The sequence below is a fragment of the Rhinopithecus roxellana genome, chromosome 4 (assembly GCF_007565055.1).
Source record: "Rhinopithecus roxellana isolate Shanxi Qingling chromosome 4, ASM756505v1, whole genome shotgun sequence".
Taxonomy (NCBI): Eukaryota; Metazoa; Chordata; class Mammalia; order Primates; family Cercopithecidae; genus Rhinopithecus; species Rhinopithecus roxellana.
The window spans coordinates 145,455,933-145,482,910 of record NC_044552.1 but is presented as its reverse complement, the minus strand read 5'-3'; the positions used below and the strand labels follow the sequence as shown (position 1 = coordinate 145,482,910).

General features: G+C 41.8%; 1 protein-coding gene across 2 annotated transcripts in view; it reads right to left on the bottom strand.

Moving 5' to 3' along the window:
• Positions 1 to 26,574, bottom strand: part of PLAGL1 (PLAG1 like zinc finger 1) — a 133,320-nt gene extending 106,746 nt beyond the window's left edge. Inside the window, exon 1 of one of the 2 annotated variants that reach the window (XM_030928862.1) lies at positions 26,451 to 26,574. The gene's annotated coding sequence lies outside the window, so the exon portion shown is untranslated. The remainder of the gene's footprint in view (positions 1 to 26,450) is intronic. The other variant, XM_030928865.1, reaches the window with a different exon arrangement.
• Positions 26,575 to 26,978: the final 404 nt, after the last annotated feature.

Here is a 26,978-nt window from a genome sequence, read left to right as displayed (position 1 = left end):
AACTCTAGGAACATGCATTTCTGATTCAGAAAAGCTTTTTGGTTTTTGTTTGTTTGTTTTAACTTATGAGGCTTCTTCACTACTCAAGGACAAAAGAAAGAGGAAAGAATGGAAAAAGTGAAAATACAGAAGTTGTGCAACTTCCAGAAAACTGCTCTAAGACAAGCAAAAAGGGAGACCTGTTAAATGCCCATCATGAGACTATTTAACTAAACAGGTTTGAAATACTCTGTCATAAAATGAAGGCCATCCTTAATGGTTTGTTCTTGGTGTTGGGCAAATCATAAAAGGAGCAGACATTGCTGTGATGAATTATATGCCCTGGAGACAGGCAGAAAGTGAATATACCACCTTCATTTGCACATGGAAAGGAAAACTAAAGGTAGTACCTTAACTCTTTCCTCTGCACTATCTGCTTGCCTCTTGTCACAGACCATGACTGCATGTCTTTAAAAGCATGTGATATTTTAGTACTTTAATTAAGGACACATGTAAAGGCAAGATTCCACCTGATACAACACTGATTTTTGAGACTGAACTTTATGTTGTGATCAGAGGACCACTGAACCATTTAAACAGAAAGACACCATGACAGACAGCTCTCTAAAACAGAGCTAATCATTATCTAAAAGAGAAGTTTTAAAAAGATGAGAAGCCATGTGACAAGTAAGTCATATCAGAATGCAGTTTTAGGCCAGGCACAGTGGCTCATGTCTGTAATCCCAACATTTTGGGAGGCCAAGGTGGTACAATAACTTGAGCCCAGGAATTCCAGACTAGCCTGGGCAACACAGCAAAGCATCATCTCTACAAAAAAAAAAAAAAAAAAAAAAAAAAAAAAAAAAAAAATTAGCTGGGTGTGGCAGTGTGCACCTGTAGTCCCAGATACTTAGGAGACTGAGATGGTAGGAGTGCTTAAACCCAGGAGTTTGAGACTGCAGTGAGCTCTGATATGACTGTGCCATTGCACTCCAGCCTGGGTGACAGAGCAAGACTCCAATTTTTTTTTTTTTTTTTTTTTTTCTTGAGATAGTCTCGCTCTGTCGCCCAGGCTGGAGTGCAGCGGCCAGATCTCAGCTCACTGCAAGCTCCGCCTCCTGGGTTTATGCCATTCTCCTGCCTCAGCCTCCCGAGTAGCTGTGACTACAGGTGCCCGCCACCATGCCCGGCTAGTTTTTGTATTTTTTTTTAGTAGAGACGGGGTTTCACCGTGTTAGCCAGGATGGTTTCGATCTCCTGACCTTGTGATCTGCCTGTCTCGGCCTCCCAAGACTCCATTTTTAAAAAAAGCAAAAACAATGCAATTTTAGAAGATATTTTAAAGGAAAATGATCACAATGGTGACAGTTTCATTTCTTTCAAGGAATACAATGCATATCAACATTATTAACTATAGTATATTTTTATTTATATATTTTCTTAGCTATTTACTGTATAAAATAAAGTCACTTTCATAAGAAAACCCAAACCCAAACTACTGCTTTTGATGTTGTGCTATTATACATAGAAATGTACACTGTAAGGTTCTGCAATGAAAAGCACAGTACTCTTGAGACTTAGTACTGCTTTGATTCATTGTTCAGGCTACAATTTCCCCCCTTAGAATGTGAGTAGAACTTAATGTTTGTCACCAATAAATGGTAATACTAAAATGAACTAACTCCCACCTATGCAAAGAGAAAAATAATTGAAAAAAATAAGCGGCCGGGCGCGGTGGCTCAAGACTGTAATCCCAGCACTTTGGGAGGCCGAGGCGGGCGGATCACAAGGTCAGGAGATCGAGACCATCCTGGCTAACACAGTGAAACCCCGTCTCTACTAAAAAATACAAAAAACTAGCCGGGCGAGGTGGCGGGCGCCTGTAGTCCCAGCTACTCGGGAGGCTGAGGCAGGAGAATGGCATAAACCCAGGAGGCGGAGCTTGCAGTGAGCTGAGATCTGGCCAGTGCACTCCAGCTTGGGTGACAGAGCAAGACTCCATCTCAAAAAAAAAAAAAAAAGAAAAGAAAAAAGAAAAAGAAAAAAATAAGCAAAGTCTCTGAGATCTGTGGGAACAGTATCAAGTTGTTTAACAGATAGTAGTTGGAGTCTCAGATGGAGGATAGTAATAGCATTTGACAAAATAATGGCTGAAAATGCTACACATCTGATGAAAGTGATAAGCCCACACAGATCTATGAATTTTAATAAACCCCAAAGCACAAAAGATAAAGCCATATGTGTGAAGATGGTAATACGACTGAAACTTACCTTCTTACTGTTTGTTTGTTTGAACTTGTGAGGCTTCTTCACTACACTAGGTTGCCCTATCAAGATTTTGGTTAATGTCTTTGTAGAAACTGACAAGCTGTTCATAAAATTCATATGGAAATTCAAGGGAACCAGAATTACCAAAAAATCTTGAAAGAGCAGAACAAAGTTAAGGGGTCACCCTTCCTAATTTCAGAAGTTACTACAAAGCTACAGTAATCAAGACAATGAGGTACTGGCATTAAGGCTAGTTATAGATCAATGAATAGAATCAAGCATCCATAAATAAACCCATATGTCTGTACCCAGTAGATTTCTGACAAGAATGCCAAGACAATTCAATGGGGAAAGAATAGGTTTTTTCAATGAATGGATAAATAAAGTGATATATCCATACAAAGAAATTCATTTGGCAATAAAAAGAAATGAAGTACTGATACATGCTACAACATGGGTGGCCTTTGAAAGCATTATACTGTGTGAAGAAATCAATCACAAAGAACCACATATTGTATGATCCCATTTATATGAAATGCCCAGAGTAGCCAAATCTAGAGAGACAGAAAATAGATTAGTGACTGCCTAGGGCTAAAAGTGATGAAAGGTGTGGGGATGATGACTAAAGGATAAAGGTTTCTTCTTTGGATAATGAAAAAGTCATAAACTTGATTATGGTGGAAAATGCACAACTCTATGAATATAATAAAAGCCATTTTAAATGGGTGAATTGTATGATATGTGAACTATATCTCAGTAAGTTGTTTTTTACAAAAAGAAAAGAAAACCACACCAAGATATACCATAAAATTGCTGAGAGCCAGTGATATTAAAAAAAAATATCAAAAGTAGCTCTGGGACAGGGGAAAGACATAAAGTAAAAACACAACCCACAAATTTTGGAGATAAGTTTGCTATTCCAGAATTACAAAAAGTTATTACAAATAAATAAGGAAGAGACAATCCAAAAGAAAAACGTGCAAGGCATATAAACAGGTGTTTTACTGAAGAATAAACAGAAATGGCTGTGAAACAAATGAAAAGATGGTTGATTTCATTAGTCATCAGATAATGAAATTTTAAAATATCACATGCTGGCCAGATGCAGTGGCTCACACCTGTAATCCCAACACTTTGGGAGGCAGAAGCGGGTGGATCACTAAAGGCCCAAAGTTTGAAACCAGCCTGGCCAACATGGCAAAACCCCTTCTCTACAAAAAAATAAAAAAATTAACTGGGCATGTTGGCACATACTTGTAAATCCAGCTACTCAGGAGGCTGAGACATGAGAATTGCTTGAACCTGGGAGGTGGAGGTTGCAGTGAGCCGAGATCGTGCCACTTCACTCTAGCCTGGGTGACAGAGTGAGACTGTGTCTTAAAAATAAAATCAAATAAAATATCACATGCCATTTTACACTCCCAAAATGAAAAGGTTGACAAGAAGAGATTTAAACTTCTGATAGGGGTATTAAATAGCACAACAACAAATTATACAATTATTTGTAATAGTGAATACAAAGGGGTATATAGTAAATGCTACAGAAATTCCATTCCTGGTTATAAATCCTGGAAACATTTACACATATATACACCAGGATATATGTGCAAGAAAGTTCATAGCAAATCTGTTTGTAGTAGCAAAAGGCCAAAAGTTTCATCAACAAGAAAATTAATAAATTGTGGCACATAATGGCATTCTTTATGCTAATAAAAATGGATGAAATTATAGTTAGGTTCAAAAGGCAAGCCTCCAGATAATTTATATCATATAATTCCACATACAACATTCAACAAGCTAAACTAAATATATACAAGTGTTAGGGAAAATGATGAACAGGGTTAGAAAATGATTAATATAAAATTACTGCACAGTGATAACATTTAATGAGAAAAAAGAAGGAAGGACTTAGGGAGTGACCTACAGGGAACTCCAAAGTTCATGGTAAGTAGTAAATACATAATCAAAGTACTCAAAATAGAAAATATTTTAGTAATGTTTAACTAGTCAATATCTTATTTAAAACAAGGTCTAGGCCAGGCGTGGTGGCTCACACCTGTAATCCCAGCACTTTGGGAAGCTGAGGCAGGTGGATCGCTTAAACCCAGGAGTTCAAGACCAGCTTAGGCAACATAGTGAAACCCTGGCTCTATTAAAAAAAAACAAAAATTAGTTGGGCATGGTGGCACATGCTTGTAATCCCAGCTACTCAGGATGCTGAGGCAGGCAAATCATTTGAACCCAGGAGGCAGAGGTTGTAGGATCACACCACTGCACTCTACCCTGGGTGACAGAGGGAGACTCAGTCTCAAAAAATAAATAAATATAAAAATAAATAAAACAATGTCTAAAAAATATTAAAAGCTACTAGGAAGTAGCTAGGCACAGTGGCTCACACCTGCAATCCCAGCACTTTGGGAGGCCAAGGCAGGCAGATCACTTGAGGCCAGGGGTTTGCGACCAATCTGGTCAACATGTCAAAACTCTGTCTCTACTAAAAATACAAAAAAAAAAAAAAAAAAAAAAAAAAAAAAAAATTGTGTGGTGGCACATGCCTGTAATCCCAGCTACTTGGGAGGCTGAGACATGAGAATTGTTTGAACCTGGGAAGTGGAGGTTGCAGCGAGCTGAGATCACGCCACTGCACTCCAGCTCAGGTAACAGAGTGAGACTCTGTCTCAAAAACAAACAAACAAACAAAAACTAATAGGAGATGAAGAAGTAAAGATAGCTAACCTTGAATAATCTTTAAAACCCTTAGGTGGGAAAAAGAGAGAATGTATTAGTCAGAAAGGGATCTGTGGTCAAGAGACAATTTGACTTTATTCTTTTCCAGAACACGAAATGCTTTGCAGACATATGAGCTGTGAGTTGAAGACCAATGAAGAGTAGCAAGTTAACAGTAGTAGAAGCCGTAGTAATAGGAAGAGTAAAAGCTAATATTTATTGAGAGTTTGTGGCAGATACTATTCCAACTTTATTTTTTTTGGTATATACTTTAAGTTCTAGGGTACATGTACACAACGTGCAGGTTTGTTATATACGTATACATGTGCCATGTTTGTTTGCTGCACCCATTAACTCATCATTTACATTAGGTATTTCTCCTAAGGCTATCCTCCCCCACACCCCCACCCCAGGCCAGGCCCCCGTGTGTGATATTCCCCACCCTGTGTCCAAGTGTTCTCATTGTTCAATTCCCACCTATGAGTGAGAACATGCAGTGTTTGGTTTTTTGTCCATGAGAGTTTGCTGAGAATGATGGTTTCCAGCTTCATCCATGTCCCTACAAAGGATAGGAACTCATCATTTTTTATGGCTGCATAGTGCTCCATGGTGTATATGTGCCACAGTTTCTTTTTTTTTTTTTTTTTTTTGAGGCGGGGTCTCGCTCTGTCACCCGGACTGGAGTGCAGTGGCCGGATCTCAGCTCACTGCAAGCTCCACCTCCCAGGTTTACGCCATTCTCCTGCCTCAGCCTCCTGAGTAGCTGGGACTACAGGCACCCGCCACCTCGCCCGGCTAGTTTTTGTATTTTTTAGTAGAGACGGGGTTTCACCGTGTTAGCCAGGATGGTCTCGATCTCCTGACCTCGTGATCCGCCTGTCTCGGCCTCCCAAAGTGCTGGGATTACAGTCTTGAGCCACCGCGCCCGGCCGTGCCACAGTTTCTTAATCCAGTCTATCATTGATGGACTAAGTCTCTTTGTAGGTCTCTAAGGACTTGCTTTATGAATCTGGGTGCTCCTATATTGGGTGCATATATATTTAGGATAGTTAGCTCTTCCTGTTGAATTGATCCCTTTACCATTATGTAATGGCCTTCTTGTCTCTTTTGATCTTTGTTGGTTTAAAGTCTGTTTTATCAGAGACTAGGATTGCAACCTCTGCTTTTTTTTTTCTTTCCATTTGCTTGGTAGATCTTCCTCCATTCCTTTATTTTGAGCCTATGGGTGTCTCTGCATGTGAGATGGGTCTCCTGAATACAGCACACTGATGGGTCTTGACTCTTTATCCAATTTGCCAGTCTGTGTCTTTTAATGGAGGCATTTAGTCCATTTACATTTAAGGTTAATATTGTTATATGTGAATTTGATCCTGTCATTACGATGTTAGCTGGTTGTTTTGCCCATTAATTGATGCAGTTTCTGCCTAGCATCAATGGTCTTTACATTTTGGCATGTTTCTGCAGTGGCTGGTACCGATTGTTCCTTTCCATGTCTAGTGCTTCCTTCAGGAGCTCTTGTAGGGCAGGCCTGGTAGTGACAAAAGCTCTCAGCATTTGCTTGTCTGTAAAGGATTTTATTTCTCCTTCACTTATGAAGCTTAGCCTGGCTGGATATGAAATTCTGGGTTGAAAATTCTTTTCTTTAAGAATGTTGAATATTGGCCCCCACTCTCTTCTGGCTTGTAGAGTTTCTGCCAAGAGATCCACTGTTAGTCTGATGGGCTTCCCTTTATGGGTAATACGACCTTTCCCTCTGGCTGCTCTTAATACTTTTTCCTTCATTTCAACCTTGGTGAATCTGACAATTATGTGTCTTGGAGTTGCTCTTCTCGAGGAGTATCTTTGTGGTGTTCTCTGTGTTTCCTGAATTTGAATGTTGGCCTGCCTTGCTAGGTTGGGGAAGTTCTGGATAATATCCTGAAGAGTGTTTTCCCGCTTGGTTCCATTCTCCCCATCACTTTCAGGTACACCAATCAAATGTAGATTTGGTCTTTTCACATAGCCCCATATTTCTTGGAGGCTTTGTTTGTTTCTTTTCACTCTTTTATCTCTAAACTTCTCTTCTTACTTCATTTCATTAATTTGATCTTCGATCACTGATACCCTTTCTTTCACTTGATCGAATTGGCTACTGAAGCTTGTGCATGCATCACGTAGTTCCTGTACCATGGTTTTCAGTTCCATCAGGTCATTTAAGGTCTTCTCTATACTGTTTATTCTAGTTAGCTATCATCCAATCTTTTTTCAAGATTTCTGGCTTCCTTGTGATGGGTTCAAACATTCCCCTTTAGCTCAGAGAAGTCTATTATTACCGACCTTCTGAAGCCTACTTCTGTCCACTCGTCAAAGTCATTCTCCATCCAGCTTTGTTCCATTGCTAGCTAGGATCTGTAATCCTTTGGAGGAGAAGAGGCACTCTGGTTTTTAGAATTTTCAGCTTTTCTGCTCTGGTTTCTCTCCATCTTTGTGGTTTTATCTACCTTTAGTCTTTGATGATGGTGATCTACAGATGGGGTTTTGGTGTGGATGTCCTTTTAGTTGATGTTGATACTATTACTTTCTGTTTGTTAGTTTTCCTTCTAACAGTCAGGTCTCTCATTTGCAGGTCTGTTGAAGTTTGCTGGAGGTCCACTCCAGACCCTGTTTGCCTGGGTGTCACCAGCAGAAGCTTCAGAAGAGCAAATATTGCTGGCTGATCCTTCCTCTGTATGTTATTCTCTTTTCTTCTGTCTGAGGAGAGAAAAATTCTTCTACACTCTTTTAAGGCTGTCCCTTCTTATATGTTTATGTCTCTGTGATTACATTATAGGCTTATTCTATGGAATAAATATCTTATTCCTGCCTTGCAAAGAATAAGCACATGATATTTATACACATCTCTGGGTCAGGTGCAGTGGCTCACATCTATAATCCCAGCACTTTGGGAGACCAATGCAGGAGGATAACTTGAGGCCAGGAGTTTGAGACTAGCCTGGGAAACATAGTGAGAACCTGTTTCTACAAAAAAAAATTTTTTTTTAAGTAAATCAGGTGTGGTGGCACATGCCTGTTGTCCCAGCTACTCAGGAGGCTGAGGTGGTAGGATCACTCGAGTCTGGGAGTTTCAGGCTGTAGTAAACTACAATTGTGCCACTGCACTCCAACCTAGATGACAAAGCAAGACCCTGTCTCAAAAACAAAACAAACCCAAAAACCTTAGGGAACTGTATCTGTTACTCTTTTATTACAAATGATATCTTCAGGCAAAATCTACTGACAAACATTTATCAATTAAATGTAAAAATAAAATCTTAAATCAGCTTTAAAATAATTTGGTATATGATATGTAACAACTCTAAATCAATTTTCACAGTTTGTAATATGTAACAACTTAAAATCCAGACACCTACACACTATCGGATAATGTCTAGGAAATCACCTCAGTTACGTACTTTCTCTAAGTTTTCTATATATCACACAATGAAATTACAATAAATTTCAGAAAATGATGAATCAACTCAATACAGGAAACCACAATCAGCAAAAGTACAGGACACAAGGAAAACCAATAACTGCAACATGTTTGTGCTTAATGAAAAAAGATCCATTCAGGCATATACTCAGATGCCAAATAGCTTCTACTAGTACTTTCTTCACACTAATTCTACTTTACTGCTTTGAATCCTTTTCGTAAACAATACCCACCATGCATGAGGCACACACACAATCGAATAATGACCAAGGACAATCATTTACCCCTGTTTTTTTTCACAAATGTATCTTATTGGATGTGTTTTAAACCAATATGTTTCAAATGTTTTTACCGCAACCAGCACTAAGAAAAACACTTCATGTTGCAACCAAGTTCAAACATATTGTATTAGTCTGCTTTCCTGCTGCTGATAAAGACATGTCATAACTATGATAGATAGTTAAGACTGGGAAGAAAGAGAGGTTTAATGTACTTACAGTTCCACATTGCTGGGGAGGCCTCACAATCATGGTGGAAAGTGAGGAGGAGCAAGTCACGTCTTACATGAATGGCAGCAGGCAACAGAGAGCTTGTGCTGGGGAACTCTCATTTTTAAAACCATCAGATCTCATGAGACTCATTCACTATCACGAGAATAGTGCAGCAAAGACCCTCCCCCATAATTTAATCACCTCCCACTGAGTTACTCCCACGACATGTGGGAATTATGGGAGTTACAATTCAAGATGAAATTTGGGTGGGGACACAGCCAAACCATATCACATATATTTATGAATTACAGTTTAATCTAACAATATTTACCTTACTACTCATGATGTACTGTAAGATTTATTTTTATGTTTACTGGTTTCATTTTACCAAATTAAAACTTAAGAGTTTGAAAAATACTGCTCCAATTACTTTATTCAGATATTATTTTTAATGACATGATCATAGGTTGCTATTCAGAAAAATGAATATTTGTCCTAAGATCCTGACAGATAGCATATATGTCCTTCATTCAATATGGCAAGGAAAAGAGCAATGGCAAGGAAAAGATTACCACCAAAGAAGGGCAATCAGTCAATCAATCCATCAGTCAATCAACCAAGGCAGATAGAACATTTTTGCTGATATTCAATCAGGGTCCTTTAAAATTATGTGAGGCAGTGTGATACAAAGAATAGAGCACTGAATTTAAAATGTGTACACTTAGTTCAAGTCCCAGTTCTACCACTTCGGACAAGACATTTTGCAGAGATCTAATTTTTTCTCATCCATAATGGACATGAGGCAGGGACTCTATTTCCTGTCCAGCACTCTACTCCCAGAGCTTAAACAGTGCTTGATATTTACTAGATGTTGTTAAACAAATAAATGGATGAATACATATCTTGTTCATATGGTTGCAAACAGGATGTCAAACAAATGCTTGATTTTTAAAAATTCAGTCTGAAATAATTGGAAACTCAATATGCTGGCAGCTTCACACTATGCTGATTAAGCACTTTTCTCTTTCTACAACTCCTAAACTAAAAAAAGAAAAAAAAAATGTGGGGAAGGGGTTGTGGAGGGACTGATTTTCTGTATTTTTCCTTTTCTAACAACTAGTCCTTAAGATAATAAATTATATCAACAATGTGTTTAAATTCTCCACATCTAGGATATATGCAACATTGGTGCCCTCTTAGATCAAAAATGTAAAAATTGTACTACTCCTTGTTTAAACATTTAAGCTATTTAATTCTTTCTTGGTGTCATGAACTGAGAAGATTGAAGGAGTCACAGAAAAATATTATAATCACAATACTATGTTTTTTCAGGTTAGCATCAATACTTGTAAATGTTTTGATAAACAAGGATGAAATTATTTATTTTAATTGATGCTCGTCTGTATTGGGTCATCCTAATTAGCTACAACTACACATTGCCAAAATAAATGTATCAATCTTTTTTTTGAGATGGTCTCTCTCTGTAGCCCAGGCTGGAGTGCAGTAGCGCAATTTTGGATTACTGCAACCTCTGTTTCCCAGGTTCAAGCAATTCTCCTGCCTCAGTCTCCTGAGTAGCTGGGATTACAGGCATGCACCACCATGACAAGCTAATTTTTGTATTTTTAGTGGAGACGGGTTACACCTTATTAGCCAGGCTGGTCTCAAACTCCCGACCTCAGGTGATCAGCCACCATGGCCTCCCAAAGTGCTGGGATTACAAGCATGAGTCACCATGCCTGGCCTAATTACTCATTAATTCTTGAGTAGTTCATTCAGGTATAACATCTTGCTACCATCTATGAGGGATACAAAAGGTCCCAGTGCTTGTCATCTTAACATGATTTGTCATGAAACCACTCAATAACTGTGCAAAATACTATTTGATTAAATACAATAGACAGTACATCCAATAAGCCCCTATGGAATTTGGATAAAAAGGAATATACTACCTTCATAAAGAAACTTACCACCTAAAAGTCTAGGCTTCAGGGATGGCAAATACATGGAAAATGATCAGCTATCTTCCTCATCCTCTACTAACTATGTCAGGCCAGTTACTGATATTCTTGCCCAGTGAACATAGTTATAACCTCAAGATCCTTATCAGCATATCCTTCTAGGCAGCTACAATAAAATACAATGAAACTTATTAGTCATCTCTGGGCTCAGCCTCTTTAAGAAGCTGCAGGGAAGTCTTTGGTTATATTAATTATCACATGAATCCTGTCCAAGTACACACCAAGAAGAACACTATCAACTTCAAAATCCATCAGGAAAGGGATATTCATTTCTCTATATGGTCTAACAAAATGACACTATTTAACTCTAGGTCTTAACTTATGTCAAATGACAATTGTACCTATAAATTCAAAAAAGTACTTTATAATTACAAAGTCTCATTCTATAACAAACCACATGCATGAAATTATAAAATATATGCTCATTTTAACAAACAATACAAAAGTATATAAAGTAAAAACTGAAAGTTTACCAGCCCTTACAATAGTCCATTCTTCAGAGATAACCAAGACTAAGTTTAGTATACATCCTTCCAAACTTACTTTTTACTTATGCAAGAAAACAATGTGTGTGTCGTGTGTTTACTGCAGCACAATTTACAATAGCAAAGACATGGAACCAACCCAAATGTCCATTAATGATGGACTGGATAAAGAAAATGCAGTACATATATACCATGCAATACTATGCAGCCATGAAAAGGAATGATATCATGTCCCTTGCAGGGGCATGGAATGAAGCTGGAAGCCATCATCCTCAGCAAACTAACACGGGAACAGAAAACCAAACACTGCATGTTCTCACTCATAAGTGGGAGCTGAACAATAAGAACACATGGACGGACAGAGGGCAACAACACATACTGGGGCCTGTCCGGGGTGGGGGGCAAGGGGAGGGAGAGCATTAAGGCAAATACCTAATGCATGCAGGGCTTAGAACCTAGATGACGGGTTGATAGGTGCAGCAAACCATGGCACACGTATACCTATGTAACAAACCTGCATGTTCTACACACGTATTCTGGAACTTAAAAGAAAAAGAAAAAAAGAAAAAACCTAAAAGAGAGAGAGAGAGAGTGTGTGTGTGTATGTGTGTGTGTCCATGTCTAAGATGTACTAGAGCTAATTTCCTTACAAAAGTATTTCTAGCAAAAGTATTTCTTTCCTAAACTTTAAATTTGTAAAAGAAATGCAACATGTAAATAATAGAAATTTAATGCCATTTTATTCTGTACTTAACACAGGTCAGTGTTTGGACATGTACAAATTAAAACATGGGGAAAATACATTAACCCAGCACCTTTTCAACCTGAATTGTCATAATAAAGGATTCCATCCAAGTGTTATTGAGGCTCAAAAAATAGAACTTTCTATTGAAAAACACCCTTTACATATAGTAGTGCCATATATTTTGAAAGAGAAATGTCTAATGAGCCCGGAGAGGCACATCCACAGATATTCATATCCACAGATATTTATGAAAACACACTTACCCAGAAACACAGTGTGTTCAACAGAGAAGAAAGCTCACTGAGTGCTTAGTTCAACACTTTCATTTTACATATAAGGAAGCAGACCCAAAGGTCACAAAGCCAAGAACAGAAGCAGCACCAGAACCACAACCCACCATGACTTGCTGTGCTTGTTATATAAAACCACACTGGCATTCTTTAACATGAGGAATTTTATTATACAGATGAGACTTATGGTTTAAATGGGGGTTCTTATCTGTACTAAATTGTTTTTGTCCCCAAATCTAGCTCCTTGATGCCCTGGGTACCTCTATCGTAGGACCCCCAACTACCTTCAAGCCTGTGATTCTTTCTCCTCCCTCCAGTCTCATCTCAACAGTCTCTTCCATTGATGGCCCTTGTGCCGGTCTGTCCCTAACCCTGATGTTCACTTTCATCCTTAGCAAAGTTTTGGGGCTTAATAAAGGGAAATGTGTATGTGCTCATCTCCAGATCCGGAACCACAGTTGTCAGAGATATAAATCATAATGATAGGTGCCTTTAGGAAAGTGAAAGCTACATTTACATTATTAGTGATAACAAGGCCTGGAAGAAAGAACCTCATCCCCATGAAAGATTACACAGCCACTGTCTTTATTTAGGTACTACATTCACACACACACAGAGATTCATGTTCCAAATATATGATAGTCCTGTGATATAGGTTAAAATTTAGCCTTCAAAAGCTCATAAAATAGTGGTGCTCTTACTTTTGAAAGCAGATACACCCTTTTCATAATGATATATCAGAAGCTCAACATATAAGACAGAAGTACCACACACAAGTTAAACATGGTAAAAGATTACTCACTTTTCTTTCCCCTATCCCTTCCTCCAGCCCACCCCTACCTCTGAAGAAATCTAGAGCTCCAAAGGATCAGTTTGAGAACTGCGACTTTAAATATTTTAACACATTTACTTTTTTAAAAGCCTATTTTTTAAAGCAGTTTTATGTTCACAGCAAAATTGAGAAGGAAAGAGGCTTCTTACATGTCCCATCCCCAACACATGCACAGCCTCCCCTATTACCAGCATCCCCACCAGGGTGGCACATTTGTTCCAACTGTTGAATCCACACTGACACACCATTATCACCCAGAATCCATAGTTTACATTCGGGCTCACCTTGATGTTATACATTCTATGTGTTTGGATATTTATAACAGCATATATCTACCAATATAGTGCCATACAGAGTAGTGTCACTGCTCTAAAAAAAAAACTCCTCTGTGCTCCATCTGTTTAACCCTTTTTCACCCCTAAACCTTGACAGCCACTGATCTTTTTATTGCCTCCATAGTTCTGCCTTTTCTAGAATGTCATACAGTAGGTACCCTTTTCAGGTTGGCTTCTTTCACTTAGTAATATGCATTTAAGGTTCCCCCATGTCTTTTCATGGCTGGATAGCTCTTTTTTTTTCTTTTAATTCAGACAGGGTATCACTGCTGCCCAGGCCAGAGTGCAGTGGCACAACCACTACTCACTGTAGCTACTTTTTAAAATTTTTCTTTGTGTTTCTTTATGTTGCCCAGATGTTGCCCAGACTGCTGTCAAACTCTCAGGCTCAAGTAATCCTCCTGCCTCAGCCTCCCAAACTGCTGAGCCACTATGCCTGACTCTCATTTCTTTTTAGTGCTAAATAATGTCCTGTTGTCTGGATGAACCACAGTTTATTAATCCATTCACCTACGTATTGGTTGCTTTCAAGTTTTGGAAATTATGAATAAAGCTGCTATTAACATCCTCATACTGGTTTTTGTGTGGACTTGAGTTTTCAGCCCCTTTGGGTAAATACCAAGTAGTGCAATCACTGGATTATATGGTAAGAGTATGTATAGTTTTATAAAAAACTGCCCAAAGTTCCGGCAAAGACATGTTCACTTTTACTAAACAACGAGAAGACCTACATAAAGACAAGGCACATGGCACTTTGCAAGCTGCAAATCGGTAATAACCAGCAGTATTCTATTTATCCTTGCTTGATAAAATGTAATGCTTTTACTTCTCCTAAACAAGTTGTTTATAAATATGTTGCTCTGTATTGAGTAATATATTAAAAATCACCTTTCTTCTGACCAGAGGCACCCTACATGTATATCTGGCCAAGGGCTGGCCCATCAGTGGCAGGAGGAAGCATGTGCCAGCACCCACGCCACTGCGGCACACTGCATACCGCATACTAGTGCTCCAGAGAATTGCACCCTTCCCTGCGTCGGCGCCATTTCCCAATGTACTCAAAAGATTCCAAACCCACAAGCTGATAAAAGATGCTACATTCCCTTCAATCTTTCTCTGAAAATGCCACACCCATTAGCTTCATTGGCTCACGTCTCTTGCTCCTCTCCCCAAAAGCCCAGTCTAAGTAGCTGTGCCCCAAGAGAAAAGGAGGATTCCACACCACCACTCATCTCCATTTTTTAAAACTTCTATATGCTTCGTCTCTCTTCCTTCAGCCCAAAGCCCTCAGGTTCATGGACTCATGCAAATTAATGTCTGAAGGAACCTATTATTACTATTGCAGTTTTAAATTCGGCCAGATCTCAAACCAAGATTAGGCTGAGCCAATGAATACTTGACCGTCTCTAATAAGATTGACTCCAAATTTATACACCTATACCAAAGCTAAAATTGGTGTCATTTCCAAAATATCACTTGTGCTAGGCCATCTTTGCATCACTATACAGGAATAACTGAGACTGGTTAATTTACAAAGAAAAGAAGTTTAATTGGTTTATGTGTCTGTAGGCTGTACAAGAAGCATGGTGCTGACATACGCTCAGCTTCTGGTGAGGGCTCAAGGAGCTCTTACTCATGGCAGAAGGTGACAGGGAACCAGCATGTCACATGATTAAGAGCAAGGTGAGGTCAGTGCCACAGCACCACACACTTTTTAAACAACCAGATCTTGCACGAGCTCATTCATCACCAGGAAGATGGCACTAAGCCATTCCTGAGTGATCCATCCCTATGATCTCAACATCTCTCAGCAGGCCCCACATCCAACACTGAGGATTACATTTCTTTTTTTTTTTTTTTATTATACTTTAAGTTCTAGGGTACATGTGCATAACGTGCAGGTTTGTTACATATGTATACTTATGCCATGTTGGTGTGCTGCACCCATCAACTCGTCAGCACCCATCAATTCATCATTTATATCATGTATAACTCCCCAATGCAATCCCTCCCTCCTCCCCCCTCCCCCCTCCCCATGATAGGCCCCAGTGCATGATGTTCCCCTTCCCGAGTCCAAGTGATCTCATTGTTCAGTTCCCACCTATGAGTGAGAACATGCGGTGTTTGGTTTTCTGTTCTTGTGATAGTTTGCTAAGAATGATGGTTTCCAGCTGCATCCATGTCCCTACAAAGGACACAAACTCATCCTTTTTTATGGCTGCATAGTATTCCATGGTGTATATGTGCCACATTTTCTTAATCCAGTCTGTCACAGATGGACATTTGGGTTGATTCCAAGTCTTTGCTATTGTGAATAGTGCCGCAATAAACATACGTGTACATGTGTCTTTGTAGTAGAATAATTTATAATCCTTTGGGTATATACCTAGTAGTGGGATGGCTGGGTCATATGGTACATCTAGTTCTAGATCCTTGAGGAATTGCCATACTGTTTTCCATAATGGTTGAACTAGTTTACAATCCCACCAACAGTGTAAAAGTGTTCCTATTTCTCCACATCCTCTCCAACACCTGTTGTTTCCTGACTTCTTAATGATTGCCATTCTAACTGGTGTGAGATGGTATCTCATTGTGGTTTTGATTTGCATTTCTCTGATGGCAAGTGATGATGAGCATTTTTTCATGTGTCTGTTGGCTGTATGAATATCTTCTTTTGAGAAATGTCTGTTCATATCCTTTCCCCACTTTTTGATGGGGTTGTTTGTTTTTTTCTCATATATTTGTTTGAGTTCTTTGTAGATTCTGGATATTAGCCCTTTGTCAGATGAGTAGGTTGCAAAAATTTTCTCCCATTCTGTAGGTTGCCTGTTCACTCTGATGGTAGTTTCTTTTGCTGTGCAAAAGCTCTTTAGTTTAATTAGATCCCATTTGTCAATTTTTGCTTTTGCTGCCGTTGCTTTTGGTGTTTTAGACATGAAGTCCTTGCCCATGCCTATGTCCTGAATGGTACTACCTAGGTTTTCTTCTAGGGTTTTTATGGTATTAGGTCTAACATTTAAGTCTCTAATCCATCTTGAATTAATCTTCGTATAAGGGGTAAGGAAAGGATCCAGTTTCAGCTTTCTACTTATGGCTAGCCAATTTTCCCAGCACCATTTATTAAATAGGGAATCCTTTCCCCATTTCTTGTTTCTCTCAGGTTTGTCAAAGATCAGATGGCTGTAGATGTGCGGTATTATTTCTGAGGACTCTGTTCTGTTCCATTGGTCTATACCTCTGTTTTGGTACCAGTACCATGCTGTTTTGGTTACTGTAGCCTTGTAGTATAGTTTGAAGTCAGGTAGCGTGACGCCTCCAGCTTTGTCCTTTTGACTTAGGATTGTCTTGGCAATGCGGGCTCTTTTTTGGTTCCATATGAACTTTAAAGCACTTTTTTCCAATTCTGTGAAGAAACTCATTGGTAGCTTGATGGGGATGGCATTGAATCTATAAATAACCTTGGGGAGTATGGCCATTTTCACGATATTGATTCTTCCTATCCATGAGCATGGTATGTTCTTCCATTTGTTTGTGTCCTCTTTGATTTCACTGAGCAGTGCTTTGTAGTTCTCCTTGAAGAGGTCCTTTACATCCCTTGTAAGCTGGATTCCTAGGTATTTTATTCTCTTTGAAGCAATTGTGAATGGAAGTTCATTCCTGACTTGGCTCTCTGCTTGTCTGTTACTGGTGTATAAGAATGCTTGTGATTTTTGCACATTGATTTTGTATCCTGAGACTTTGCTGAAGTTGCTTATCAGCTTAAGGAGATTTTGGGCTGAGACGATGGGGTTTTCTAAATATACAATCATGTCATCTGCAAACAGGGACAATTTGACTTCTTCTTTTCCTAACTGGATACCCTTGATTTCTTTCTCTTGCCTGATTGCCCTAGCCAGAACTTCCAACACTATGTTGAATAGGAGTGGTGAGAGAGGGCATCCCTGTCTTGTGCCAGTTTTCAAAGGGAATTTTTCCAGTTTTTGCCAATTCAGTATGATATTAGCTGTGGGTTTGTCATAAATAGCTCTTATTATTTTGAGGTACGTTCCATCAATACCGAATTTATTGAGCGTTTTTAGCAGGAAGGGCTGTTGAATTTTGTCAAAAGCCTTTTCTGCATCTATTGAGACAATCATGTGGTTCTTGTCTTTGGTTCTGTTTATATGCTGGATTACGTTTATTGATTTGCGAATGTTGAACCAGCCTTGCATCCCAGGGATGAAGCCCACTTGATCATGGTGGATAAGCTTTTGGATGTGCTGCTGAATCCGGTTTGCCAGTATTTTATTGAGAATTTTTGCATCAATGTTCATCAGGGATATTGGTCTAAAATTCTCTTTTTTTGTTGTGTCTCTGCCAGGCTTTGGTATCAGGATGATGTTGGCCTCATAAAATGAGTTAGGGAGGATTCCCTCTTTTTCTATTGATTGGAATAGTTTCAGAAGGAATGGTACCAGCTCCTCCTTGTACCTCTGGTAGAATTCAGCTGTGAATCCATCTGGTCCTGGACTTTTTTTGGTGGGTAGGCTATTAATTGTTGCCTCAATTTCAGAGCCTGCTATTGGTCTATTCAGGGATTCAACTTCTTCCTGGTTTAGCCTTGGGAGAGTGTAAGTGTCCAGGAAATTATCCATTTCTTCTAGATTTTCTAGTTGATTTGCGTAGAGGCGTTTATAGTATTCTCTGATGGTAGTTTGTATTTCTGTGGGGTCAGTGGTGATATCCCCTTTATCATTTTTTATTGCATCTATTTGATTCCTCTCTCTTTTCTTCTTTATTAGCCTTGCTAGCGGTCTGTCAATTTTGTTGATCTTTTCAAAAAACCAACTCCTGGATTCACTGATTTTTTGGAGGGTTTTTTGTGTCTCTATCTCCTTCAGTTCTGCTCTGATCTTAGTTATTTCTTGCCTTCTGCTAGCTTTTGAATGTGTTTGCTCTTGCCTCTCTAGTTCTTTTAATTGTGATGTTAGAGTGTCCATTTTAGATCTTTCCTGCTTTCTGTTGTGGGCATTTAGTGCTATAAATTTCCCTCTACACACTGCTTTAAATGTGTCCCAGAGATTCTGGTATGTTGTATCTTTGTTCTCATTGGTTTCAAAGAACATCTTTATTTCTGCTTTCATTTCGTTATGTACCCAGTAGTCATTCAGGAGCAGGTTGTTCAGTTTCCATGTAGTTGAGCGGTTTTGATTGAGTTTCTTAGTCCTGAGTTCTAGTTTGATTGCACTGTGGTCTGAGAGACAGTTTGTTATAATTTCTGTTCTTTTACATTTGCTGAGGAGTGCTTTACTTCCAATTATGTGGTCAATTTTGGAATAAGTGCAATGTGGTGCTGAGAAGAATGTATATTCTGTTGATTTGGGGTGGAGAGTTCTATAGATGTCTATTAGGTCCGCTTGGTGCAGAGATGAGTTCAATTCCTGGATATCCTTGTTAACTTTCTGTCTCGTTGATCTGTCTAATGTTGACAGTGGAGTGTTGAAGTCTCCCATTATTATTGTATGGGAGTCTAAGTCTCTTTGTAAGTCTCTAAGGACTTGCTTTATGAATCTGGGTGCTCCTGTATTGGGTGCATATATATTTAGGAGAGTTAGCTCTTCCTGTTGAATTGATCCCTTTACCATTATGGAATGGCCTTCTTTGTCTCTTTTGATCTTTGTGGGTTTAAAGTCTGTTTTATCAGAGACAAGGATTGCAACCCCTGCTTTTTTTTGTTCTCCATTTGCTTGGTAGATCTTCCTCCATCCCTTTATTTTGAGCCTATGTATGTCTCTGCATGTGAGATGGGTCTCCTGAATACAGCAGACTGATGGGTCTTGACTCTTTATCCAGTTTGCCAGTCTGTGTCTTTTAATTGGAGCATTTAGTCCATTAACATTTAAGGTTAATATTGTTATGTGTGAACTTGATCCTGCCATTATGATATTAACTGGTTATTTTGCTCGTTAGTTGATGCAGTTTCTTCCTAGCCTCGATGGTCTTTACATTTTGGCATGTTTTTGCAATGGCTGGTACCGGTTGTTCCTTTCCATATTTAGGGCTTCCTTCAGGGTGTCTTGTAAGGCAGGCCTGGTGGTGACAAAATCTCTAAGCATTTGCTTATCTGTAAAGGATTTTATTTCTCCTTCACTTATGAAACTTAGTTTGGCTGGATATGAAATTCTGGGTTGAAAATTCTTTTCTTTAAGAACGTTGAATATTGGCCCCCACTCTCTTCTGGCTTGTAGAGTTTCTGCCAAGAGATCTGCTGTTAGTCTGATGGGCTTCCCTTTGTGGGTAACCCGACCTTTCTCTCTGGCTGCCCTTAAGATTTTTTCCTTCATTTCAACTTTGGTGAATCTGGCAATTATGTGTCTTGGAGTTGCTCTTGTCAAGGAGTATCTTTGTGGCGTTCTCTGTATTTCCTGAATTTGAATGTTGGTCTGCCCTACTAGGTTGGGGAAGTTCTCCTGGATGATATCCTGAAGAGTGTTTTCCAATTTGGTTCCATTTTCCCCCTCACTTTCAGGCACCCCAATCAGACGTAGATTTGGTCTTTTTACGTAATCCCATACTTCTTGCAGGCTTTGCTCATTTCTTTTTCTTCTTTTTTCTTTTGGTTTCTCTTCTCACTTCATTTCATTCATTTGATCCTCAATCGCTGATACTCTTTCTTCCAGTTGATCGAGTCGGTTACTGAAGCTTGTGCATTTGTCACGTATTTCTCGTGTCATGGTTTTCATCTCTGTCATTTCGTTTATGATCTTCTCTGCATTAATTAGTCTAGCTGTCAATTCTTCCACTCTTTTTTCAAGATTTTTAGTTTCTTTGCGCTGCGTATGTAATTCCTCCTTTAGCTCTGAGAAGTTTGATGGACTGAAGCCTTCTTCTCTCCTCTCGTCCAAGTCATTCTCTGACCAGCTTTGATCCATTGCTGGCGATGGGCTGCGCTCCTTTGCAGGGGGAGATGCGCTCTTATTTTTTGAATTTCCAGCTTTTCTGCCCTGCTTCTTCCCCATCTTTGTGGTTTTATCTGTCTCTGGTCTTTGATGGTGGTGACGTACTGATGGGGTTTTGGTATAGGTGTCCTTCCTGTTTGATAGTTTTCCTTCTGACAGTCAGAAGGACTGTCTGTTGGTCTGTTGGAGATTGCTTGAGGTCCACTCCAGACCCTGTTTGCCTGGGTATCAGCAGCAGAGGTTGCCGAAGATAGAATATCGCTGAACAGCGAGTGTACCTGTCTGATTCTTCCTTTGGAAGTTTCCTCTCAGGGGTGTACTCCACCCTGTGAGGTGTGGGGTGTCAGACTGCCCCTAGTGGGGGATTTCTCCCAGCTAGGCTACTCAGGGGTCAGGGACACACCTGAGCAGGCAGTCTGTCCATTCTCAGATCTCAACCTCCGCGTTGGGAGATCCACGGCTCTCCCCAAAGCTGTCAGACAGAGTCGTTCGCGTCTGCACCGGCTCCCGCTACTTCCCCTGTTGGTCTTCAGCTGTGCGCTGTCCCCAGAGGTGGAGACTACAGAGACAGGCAGGCTTCCTTGAGCTGCTGTGAGCTCCACCCAGTTCGAGCTTCCCAGCGGCTTTGTTTACCTACTTAAGCCTCAGCAATGGTGGGCACTCCTCCCCCAGCCTCGCTGCTGCCTTGCGGATAGATCGCCGCAGACTGCTGTGTTAGCAGTGAGGGAGGCTTCGTGGGCGTGGGACCCTCCCGGCCAGGTGTGGGATATATTCTCCTGGTGTGCCTGTATGCTTACACCGCAGTATTGGGGTGGGAGTTACCCGATTTTCCAGGTGTTGTGTGTCTCAGTTCCCCTGGCTAGGAAAACGGATCCCCTTCCCCCTTGCGCTTCCAGGTGAGGCGATGCCTCGCCCTGCTTCAGCTCTCGCTGGTCAGGCTGTAGCAGCTGACCAGCACCGATTGTCCGGCACTCCCTAGTGAGATGACCCCAGTACCTCAGTTGAAAATGCAGAAATCACCGGTCTTCTGTGTTGCTCGCGCTGGGAGTTGGAGACTGGAGCTGTTCCTATTCGGCCATCTTGCTCCGCCCCTCGAGGATTACATTTCAACATGAGATTTAGAGGGGACGAATTTTCAAACCACATAATTCTGCCCCTGCCCCCCCCAAATCTCATGTCCTTCTCACATTACAAAGTGCTATCATTTCTTCTCAACAGTTCATTAAAGTCTTAACTCATTTCAACATCAAGTCCAAAGTCCTAAGTCTCATCTGAGACTCATGACCTTCCATTTTTGGGCCTATAAAAGCAAACAAATAATTTACTTCCAAAATACAATGGTGGTACAGATATTGGGTAAATATTCCCATTTCTAAAGGGAGATATTGGCCAAAAGAAAGGGATAATTTTCATGCGAGTCTGAAACCCAGCAGGGCAGACATTAAATCTTAAAGCTCTGAAATAATCTTCTTTGACTCCATGTCCTGTATCCAGGACACATGGGTGCAAGGAGTGGAACCCCAAGGCATTGGGAAGCTCTGCCCCTGTGGCTTTGCAAGGTACAGCCCCAGCAGCTGCTCTCACAGGCTGGAGTTGAGTGTTGCAGCTTTTCTAGGCAAGAGTGCAAGCTGCTGGTGGATCTATCATTCTGGGGTCTGGAGGGTGGTGGCCCCCTTCCCACAACTCCACTAGGCAGTGCCCTGGGGGTACTCTGTGTGGTGGCTCCAGCCTCACATTTCCCCTCCACACTGACCAAGTAGAGTTTCTCTTCAGGGACTCCACCCCTACAGCAGACTTCTGCCTGTGCACTCAGGCTTTCTGATATGTCATTGGAAATATAGGGGGAAGCTGCCAAGCCTCCTTCATTCTTGCATTCCATGCACCCACAGGCTTAACAGCACATGGAAGCTGCTAAGGCTTATGAAACCTTGTACTCCCCAAAGTCATAGTGAGAACTCTGCCTGGGGCTCTTTGAACCAAGACTGGACTGCAGCAGTAGAATGTGAGGAACAGCTTCCCAGGGTGGTATAGGGCAGCAGGGCCCTAGGCCTGGCCCTTTAAGCCATTCTTTCCTACTAGGCCTCTGGGCCTACAATGTGACTCAGACCTACAGGTCTTGCTAAGGTTCCTCCACCAACTGGGCAGGATTCAAGGGCCTTTGTGTCTGTTAACAAAGCCTCAAAGTCTTCTCCAGATACCTCCTCTCAATTCCCTTTCCTGGGGACACTGTGACTTCCTGCTCTGTAACCTCCCTTCTCAATAATAGGGAAGAATCACATATATTTTGATAAATACTACTCACAGCCCTAACCCTAACTGTAACTTTCCCAGATATTTTTAATATATTGAGGAAATATATTCAGCAAAATTATTCAGCAAATAGCTACCACCCATCGTAGCCACTCATGAAATCTATCACCTATTGTGAATTTAAGGGAATCTTGTCATTGGCTGCATTAAGCTTTGTCTTGCCATTAATAATATTTTCCATCCCTGAGGCTGCCCTGTAAGTAAACCTGCTTTAGTCTTTTGGGGTTCCTGGGGCCATTTTGAGAGATCAGCCTTGAAGTCCATTTTGGGATATAACCTCAAGGTTATTAGTACCTTTACTGTTTATTTCTCTATCCCTAATGCCACTTCACTGTCCCCAGGTGGCCAAGGGTCTGAAAGGTCATTTCTCCTCCTCTAGCCAGAGCAAGTCCTCTTTACTCCTTTACGAAGCTTTCTCAAATTTTATGAGAACCCTCTGATCTATCTGTGCAGCTACCAAGTTCCACCAGGATCAAGTAAAGTGAGATAAGAACAAGAAAGCAGCCACTCCTGAATGTGGCCTTTTCATAGCCAGGTGCCTCTGAAACATCATAGCTGTTAATCCTCACAAGTCTCCTGTAGATCATATTATTATATCCCCATTGTACAAAGAGCAGACACAGCTGATTGAGGACCCTGTTCAAGGTCACCAGCCAGTAAATTATTCAAACTTGTTTAGCCCATGTTTAACCTCCACACTATACTGCCTCCTTCTTTATTTTGAAATAACTTTAAAACTACAAATCTATATAGTTCTATTAAAATATATATGAAAAAATGAGTCCCTGAGGAAGAAGTTGGCAGCCAGATTTGATTCACTTATTCCTTTTCTACTCCCCACCCTCCACCATCAATTTTATCAAGTTCCTTCCTCCTCCCAATCTCCCTCTTCTAGTTATTCCTTTTTTTATTCTTCTTACGATTTTCCTTTTGTGCACCTCTCCTCTGTTTTCATTCCAACCTTCTGTAATTAACATAATGAGAACAAAAACCCCTACAACTTGAAAGTCTGTGGAATTAAAACAATGTATCAGTTATATTTACTATGAATGTAGGACACATCTTGAACTTTTTCTTTGTTTTTGTTTGTTGGTTTGTTTTGTTTTTTAACCACCCCTTTATTGTGTTAACTTTAGACATAGCTGAGACTTTAATGAAGATGAAATGACAGAATGCTTAGAAAACTTAAAAAAGAGACATCATGGGCCGGGTGCGGTGGCTCACGCCTGTAATCCCAGAACTATGGGAGGCCAAGGTGGGCAGATTACAAGGTCATGAGATTGAGACAATCCTAGCTAACAAGGTGAAACCCCATCTCTACTAAAAATACAAAAACCTAGCCAGGTGTGGTGGCACACACTTGTAGTCCCAGCTACTTGGGAGGCTGAGGCAGGAGAATCACTTGAACCGGGGAGGCAGAGGTTGCAGTGAGCTGAGATTGCGCCACTGCACTCCAGCCTGGGTGACAGAGTGAGACCCTGTCTCAAAAAAAAAAAAAAAAAAAAAAAAAAAAGACATCATGAAACAAAGTAATTTCCATTTTAGATGATCAGCACATAATTACACTGGAATGTTATCAGACTAAACACACACACACACACACACACACACACACACACACACACACACACACAGATTTGACTACACAGTGAATCCTAAATTCTATATGTGGCTAGTACAGAAGGCCACTGTTTACCCATCCCTATTTTTGCCTCCGTTGGATGCTTTTCCCCCCAAACCTAGGGAGCTGCTCCTCTCTCTGGGCCACGCAGTACTTTGTTCATTTTCTACCTTAGTTATCATCATAGCCGGGTTATATTGCACCCTGTTTTCACGTTTGTCTCCCCAGCTTAACAGAGAGGGCTAGGGCAAAAAGCAGCATTTATTCATCTTTATATTCCAAGAATGCCTGGTACATGAAGATCTCCAATACATGTCTGTTGAATGATGGAACAGAAATTCACATTTAGCAGGAAAACATGCAGCCTTCAGACAGACCGGGGTTACCACAGGGCAGGACACATTGGCGATTACTGGTTCTTAATTTGCTTACAGGAAAATAATCTAAAGCCTTTGGTTCTTGAGGAACAGGAAGCAGAAATGGTGCATTTTTCAAACCATCCTCCACAGGCTGGAGCTGGCTCACTTTTCAACCTGCTGACAATTTTCTGAGTTACAGTTTACACCAACATTGTCACAGAGCTGATCGCCTGAAAACCAGCCCTCCTTTCCTTCCCCGTGGCAAGGGTATCCTGCCATACTCCTCTCAGCGGAAAGATCACTTGCAGAACCAAAGAATGAATTTGTTGCAACCTGCACCGGAACTTTGTATTATTCCAATTTCTCCCTTTTTCACACACTTCCATAACCCTATTTCACCTCTATTACAAATTCTCTGGGGCCACTTTACAGATGATAAAACTGGGCTGAAAATGTGTTTAAGGTCACATGAGTGGAACCCAGTTCTTCTCCTTCCTGATCCCTAACTAGGCGTCCCCAGCCACATCCCCGGGGCAGCTTTTACCAAAAGGCACACGCCAGGGCTTTACCCTCTCATGTGATTCAGGACCTCTGGGGTAGGCCTAATAGGTGTGTTCTGAAAAGCTCTCTAGGTGCTTCTAGGAGGCGCCTCGGGTTAGGCAGCGACGCACAAAACAACATAAACCCTGTCATATCATTATTCCCTTAACACATCGGAGTTATGTCTTCTTTCAGTGGCCACAAAGATGCTCAATGTCACTACCCTTGAATAACTGCCATAGTTGTCACTTCACTTGGCTTTTTCAATAAAATGAACAGCTCCCGCGCTCCCAGACCTCTGAACACTCGGGAAGCCCCAGGGGTATCGCTGTCCTCGACACAGCCCGGGCCCTACAAACCCAACACGGTTGTCCACCTGCCAAAGTCCCCACGCCCACCATGGCGGGGCGTGTCCTGCCCGTCCCCATCAGGGGAGTCCTGCCCCCGAAATTATCCCGCGCGCCGCCGGCAATTCGGGGGGAAGTCACGGCCCAGGTCTCTTTTCTCCCGAAGTCTGCGGGGACCTCCCAGGGGCCACTCGGTCACTTTCTTCCTATTAACTCAGTCTCTAGCGGACGGGCTAAGCTGGCACTTGAGATTCTACCGCTGGGGTGGTTCAGCAATGACCACCCCGCCGTCGGCGCAGACAGCCCCGCCCCCAGCCTCCGCAAGCACAGGACCCCGGAGGCGGCGACAAGCCTAGGCGCGGGGACAGGGGACGGCGGGGCGGGCGCTAGATGGCGGCTGTTCAACTCCCACGTCACCCGGCCCGCCCTCCGCCCAGCGCAGAAGCGAAGAGCTGCAGACGACGGGGAAAAGGGAAGCGCGCCCCAAGCAGCACAAAGGTGGCCGCCGGTGTCCCAAGCACCGACCGCCATCCCCGGCAGAACGCAGGCAGGAGCCTCGGCCAGGCTGCCTAGCCGGGCCCGCGGGCTCCGCGCGGCACGTGGGCACCTGCGACCCGGGTTGGAACCCTCGCCCCTCGCTCCCACCTGCACACTGCGTCCCTGGCTTCCCGCCCCGCTGCCAGCCTGTTCTCTCGCTAGCCAGTGCCTCACCTGCCCTTCCTACCGACCCGCAGCCAAGTTTCCCCCGTTTGGAAAGTTCTGGAGTCCGGAGCCCGTGGCCCACTGGGGCAGCTCCGAGAGCGGCGAGCGGGTCCGGGCGGCAGCTGGGAGTGCGGCCCAGCTCCTACTCGGCGGCGCGGAAAAGGGGAAGGGGAGGAAGGGGCGGGAGCCTCGGTGGGGCGATCCCCCTCCGACCCCAGCCTGCCCGCGGTAGCCGCCCTGGGGACTTCTGCGCTATGATTATCCGCCCCCGCGTTGGGGACTTTGCCTCTCTTCCGTGAGACTGTTGTCATCGCCGCCCGCGGTTAAGAGTTGGGGCTCCGGGTCGGGCTGCCTCGGTTCAGATCTTGCTCCTCCACTTAGGAGGGTGTGATCTGTGGCAGCCTACTCTACCCCTCTGCAAAAGGAGGGAAATTAATAATAATAACAATAATAACAATAATAATTCCTATCCAGGGGCGAATCCACGTGTTGTGGGGCTTGAAACTGAAACAACTGTGAGTGGGGGTGGCGAATCCT